The following is a 6,000-nucleotide window of genomic DNA, read 5'->3' as shown; positions in this document are numbered from 1 at the left end:
GCTCCCTTTAAATTCACAAAACAATTATATGTTAAGTCTTCACAATTCAGTCCTTGGGCAGCTAGACATATCACGTATCCTTTTGTTCTCCCACAAAAAGTCAAACTAGAAATAACTACTTTAGAGAAACAGAACCATATTTGATCACCCTTATGGTGCTATGGGACATACCCTCTCATAGTGGGATGCCATAACTTCTTTAACTTCATTCCCTGTAACATATTTCTCCTAGAAGTAAACACTAAGAGAACTGATGATTTGAAAATTTCAATGTGGTAGCATGATAAAATGCTCTTTCTAACATCTTATCAATGCCCATTATGTCTTCATTTAAGAATTAATTTAAAAAATCATAATGAGCATGCAAAATTATTTCACAGGGGTTTATAGCTCCTCTCCACTACAGATACAATAAAAACCATAAAAAACTAAAGACTATTCTAAGGTCTATTGCATGAAGGATACATAATGACCACTGAAAAGAAAGTTGGGGGGAAAAAAAGAAACTAAAGAATAAAGCACCTTTCAGAACTGTTTGGGGCACAAGGCATGTAAGAACAGCACACGTAAGGCTGTTTCAGTAGATTGAAAATGCATCAGATTCTGTGCACATGTAACTCATTTGAGCTTATTCAGAAAATCAGGTGTGTCCAAGACTCATGTGAGTCACTTTAAATGCGCAATAGGCAGTTTGTTTATGTCCAATTGGGCTGCATTGAGCCCAGTTAGCTGGGAATGTTTTGGAAGTGATGTGCACATATCCATCAAGTGAAAACTGCACAGCAAATCTCTCATAAAATCTGCCAAAACTACTACTACCCCAGCAGAAAAACGACCCCTAGTAGCAAACAAGTCTGCAGAGGAATGTCATTGGAGGATGAGGGTCTACAGAAATAATTTTATCCAATTATTTGCACTGAAAAAAAAGCTTTCAGAAGTTTGTACAGCCTTTGTACTTCTTCCTGCCTACACATACTATTCACACCCTATTCAATAATATGTTTTCTATGTAACAAAATAGATGTTTTCAAGCTACTTAGCAAAAAACAACCCATTAAGAAAAAACTTCTGATTTTATTTTTCACCTTTGTAATCCATTAACTGTAATAGCTTTTAATGTACTTTTAAAATTCCTGAGCCTCTCAGACTGAGTGAAAAGATACATCAACAACCAAAGTGTAAAAAGGTTATCTTGGTGATACTGGCTTTATCAAACCTTTAATTTAGCAGATCTTTATTGTATTATCTGTCATAGGTCAAAAATTTGACTATTATCTTTTAAGGGTTTGAGAAGTCCTAAGTGATACAGAAAGCGTGAACTCAGTATCTTAAGGATTTAACAACCAATCTATTAAGATTTAATAAATAAGATTTAAGATGTGAATTGAGACGGTAGACTTGAAATGTGTTAACTGCAAATGTACTGGCATGTAGAAACACATCTAAGTATAATAATATTCTTGTTATATTAAAATGCAATATTCAGTCAAATAAATACATTGTATAAGTATCCCTCTGTGAGTATGCATCCATACAAAAATGAACAGATAAAATATGTTTACACAAGCAGCCAGGCAGCAGAGCTGCCGATGAAATTTACTCTGTACATCAGCTGGTAAGTATCCTCCTTAAAAAAGGGCATTCTCAGAAAACTAACTAAAATTGTAACAGATCAGGAATGGAATTTAAGCAAAAGTCTGGATCACTTGCTTGTTGACTTTGTTAGAGAGCAGCCCAGGTTGGAGAGAATTGTGTTGATGCTAAAACTTCCTTTGAGTCTTTCATATTTATAGAAACATATTCATATGTGTTTCTGTATTTTTAAGGTGAATAAGCATGCTATATTTACATTGTGCATGCCTTTTATGAGGATTTACTGCTGATAATACAGAATGAATATCTAACTATATAGGATGGCATACTTATCATTAGTTCCCTTTTTGATGCATGAATGCTAACAGGAAACCCCAATTCTAACTTCAGAATATTTAAATTTCCCATTTTTAACTGAGGATACTTTGAAATTTTATCATTCTCTTCTAGAAAATATTAGCCAAAGGTCTAAGACTGATGTTGTCTCAACAGGGGGACATAAAATAAAAAGAAAGACAAACCCAGGGGCTTTTTCATACATGGATTTGATAAAATTATACCTTAATTGCTGCTGTCAAGAAGCAGTTATTGTTGATTACCTGAAAATTACTTGTGGAATTTCCATTAATATCCTAGTTTAAAGCTCTTCTGAAAGAAATACTTTAACTTGTTTTTGAGCATGGTGAGTATTTTATATTTTGCCATAGAAAACAGCATGCATATTTTCAGCAAGAGAGTGTCCTTCCCATAACATCTCAAATAACATATTCAATTGAAAATGTAAGCATGACATTCAGGCTTCATTTTCTGTTGGTGTCTATCTAAAAACAACCCAAATTGATGGAGACAGAAAATTCTAATCTGATGCCCTAAGGCCAGATCCAATAAAACACTTAAGCATCTAAATTTGGTGCTAAACCAACAAACTTTTCAGTGGCTGTGCCCCATAAGGGAATCTTGGGCTGAAGTGAGCTGAGTTTTACATTCCTTTGTAAAGTACAGAGCAGGTATTGCTAGGCAGGTACCAGTTAGAGGGTGCTATGAGCAGCCACTGCCTCCGACAGCACCCAAAAAATGGCATGCAGCCACCTGGAGCTAGTAAGTAGACAAACCCTGCCAGCAGGACTGAGCTATAAATTACACCTTGCATACCCAAAACAACCTGAGTCCAGGTCGTTAAGGGTAAAGTGATAATGTTAAAATATACTTTCCTCTTTTAAAAAAAGCACAGTGATTAAGGATAGTGCTCAGGAAATGTGCTCCACATCTCTAAGTACGGTGTGTTTGACTTTTAAGCCATTGGTTATTTTGAACTCTCTTTTTTTGAAGCACTTCAGATCAATGGGCAAAAAGAGGATCAGGATTCAGCAGTCTAGTCTTTTATGTTCTCCACTAGTTCCTCTTTGCCATCCATACTTAACAGATACCATTACTGAAGAGCTGAACAGGTATTCAGTTCCACAAAAAACACCAAAAATCTGCTTCTCAAAGCTTCAGACTGGGAAGGCCTGCAGGATATCATATGTAAGCTGAACGGGAAAAGTGATGAAATGTACCTCACCAGAACTGAGGAACTAGACTCTTGATGTCACAGAAACCTGAAAAGACTTGAAGTCTTCTCTTAACATGGAAAACTGAAAGGATCCTTTCTAATATGAATCCTATACTTCACATAAGCCCTTCTTGTTAAATTTGACTCAATAAAGACAAATGAGTATCATCAAAGAGTTCATAATTATAGATTACAAAATTAGATGCTTAGTTTTGGCTGCCAAACACTTGAGCTAACATTGTGTACTTGAATTTACCTCATTCTTCCCAGGACCATTTGCAGTTCTACAGCCTTTCAGTAAAATTGGAAATGATGCTGTCTTCTAATAACCAAAAACTTTGGAAATCTAGGGTAATTGACCTCTGGTGATACAGATGATGACATCTTGAGGCATCAGTGCTCTGCTGTCCTCCCTAGTCCAGACTAGGAACCTCACTGGACCACAAATTACCTTAGGAAACCTAAGTATCCTTCTTATGGAACCCAGGGCATGAGTAGAACTTCAGACCTGTACACTGGGTCTGGACCCAGCACGAAGCTAGGATGCAGCCAAGCTGGATTAAGCAGCTGGACAACGTCCCCAACACCCATGCTTCATTTTAACAATAAACATTTTAACATTGACAACAGAAACTATTCCCGTTTTCCAGCAACAAATAATGATCCAGAGCCTGACGAGAACTTTCTAGTTTTAACAGTCAGATCCACAGATCCTCATTTGATGGGTGGCGTCACAATAATAACCTGACCCAATGGAAGGTAAAGTCACTCACAACTCCACATACCAGAACCTGAAAGTATATTTTGCAGGCAGTCTAAAGGCAAATAAAAAAACCCCAAAAACACAAACAAACAAACAAATGAAAACAAAGCCCACAAATAACAAACAAACAAAACCAAGCAAGAACAAAAAAACCTCAAAAATTAAACAACAACAAAAACAACAAAAAAACCTAAAAAAAAAAAAAACCAAAAAACAGGAAAAAAAAAAGAAAAAACAAAAAGAAAAAACCCACCAAACCAACAACAAAAAACCTCACACAAAACGACAGAAGTGCTTTACTGGTAGCTTAAACCACTCTAATAAAAACTAATTTTTGTCATTAATAATAATTCTTGCTAGACTTTTAATAGAAATACATATGATCTTTGAAAGACTTATTCAGTTTGCAAATGCCAATGAACTGTTTCTAAATATATTACACCTTGTTGTGTGGACTGCTCAAATTAGCTCATTTGTACTATGTTTCTAACAGGTAAATGACATTTTTCTCCCACATCCAGCTCACAGATCAGGTCAAACAAATGGTTCACCCCTCTGACAAAAAATTTGTTATGTTGATCAGTTAGCTCTGTTATAACTTTGTTCCCCCTTCAAGTTATCTGTTGACTGTCCCTGATCTCAGATAACTTCAGAGATTTTTCATCTTTTCCTTTTGTTTAATGGAAGAGAGGATAAAAAAGAGAAAAGACAGGACCTTCCAGACTAGGATTTTCTAGGTTCTATTAAAAGACATTTTAGTTGCACCTAGTATATTTCTGCCAACAAAAGTCTTAAAAGAAAACACATTAATTTTTAGATGGTTCATGATACTTACTTAGAGCTTTTGACTTCTATTTTCCTTTTTCCTTTCCTTTCCTTTCCTTTCCTTTCCTTTCCTTTCCTTTCCTTTCCTTTCCTTTCCTTTCCTTTCCTTTCCTTTCCTTTCCTTTCCTTTCCTTTCCTTTCCTTTCCCTTTCCCTTTCCTTTCCCTTTCCCTTTCCCTTTCCCTTTCCCTTTCCCTTTCCCTTTCCCTTTCCCTTTCCCTTTCCCTTTCCCTTTCCCTTTCCTTTTCCTTTTCCTTTTCCTTTTCCTTTTCCTCTCTTCTCAGATGATGAAGGTGATGGCATTTTAACAATTAAAGTGCCACCACCTGCATGTGTGTTTGCATTTTTAAATATGGTCTGACTGATTTCCAGGGGTAAAACAGTTTCAAAACCTGATTGCAAGCTCACAGTGACAAAACTAGATAATTACTATCTCCACAAATTTCTGTAAGTCAAATCACTTGTTCTAATACAGATTAGATTAGTACTAAAGTTACAAGATTGATATGAGAGACATGATAAATGTAGTCATGACAGAAAACAATTTTTAATTTAGTAACCCCTATCAATCTAGATAGCCCATGAATATTTACCATTAATTCAGTAGGCTGGAACAGAGCAGGGAAAAAAGAACAAAAAAAAAAAAAAGAAAAGAAAAAAAAGGTGGTTTGACCTAAACAGGACTGAGGAAAAAAGAGAATTCTCAGCAGTTCAGCAGTTTTACTGAGAACAGATCTTGCAAAGACTGGGAAAACATATTTGGGATAACATAATTAAAAAAAAACTTTGAAAAACTGAATGATATGCAAAAGTATTGCCATTCTTAATATGCACTTCTCTTTGCAGAACTTACCAGTCAGATTACAGTTAAACAAGTAACTTCAAAGGCTGAAATAAAATCATTTATGGAAATTCAAAACAAACCTATTTGATCACATCATACTTCACAGCAGGGATACAATTTGCAGAGGCTGAGTGAGGGCATAGTGTAAGCAAAAACAGGTTGTGTGTGCAATGAACCAAACTAAATGGTTTATATAAAAGAAATGTTGTTTCCATTAATTTTTCTGGTAATCTGATTAAAAACACCACCTGTCCAGAACAGAATTGTCCAGGTTTTAATTCCTTTTCATATCTCAGTGTTCAAACACAAGACAGAGGAGGAATCACCTTATAGCTATTAAAATATGTCACAAAATGTCTTATTCTGAAATCTTCATAGCTACAGCTCTGTTTCAACATCTGGTTATTGTACCTTTTACTTTTTC

The 6,000-nt window shown here is 35.4% G+C and overlaps 1 protein-coding gene across 4 annotated transcripts in view; it reads right to left on the bottom strand.

Moving 5' to 3' along the window:
* The window catches only part of DACH1 (dachshund family transcription factor 1), a 352,274-nt gene that overhangs the window by 95,509 nt on the left and 250,765 nt on the right, over nt 1-6,000 (bottom strand). The gene's annotated exons all lie outside the window — the stretch shown is intronic.

This window comes from Zonotrichia leucophrys, chromosome 1 (genome assembly GCF_028769735.1).
Source record: "Zonotrichia leucophrys gambelii isolate GWCS_2022_RI chromosome 1, RI_Zleu_2.0, whole genome shotgun sequence".
Classification (NCBI taxonomy): Eukaryota; Metazoa; Chordata; class Aves; order Passeriformes; family Passerellidae; genus Zonotrichia; species Zonotrichia leucophrys.
This window is presented reverse-complemented; position numbering and strand designations above follow the sequence as displayed.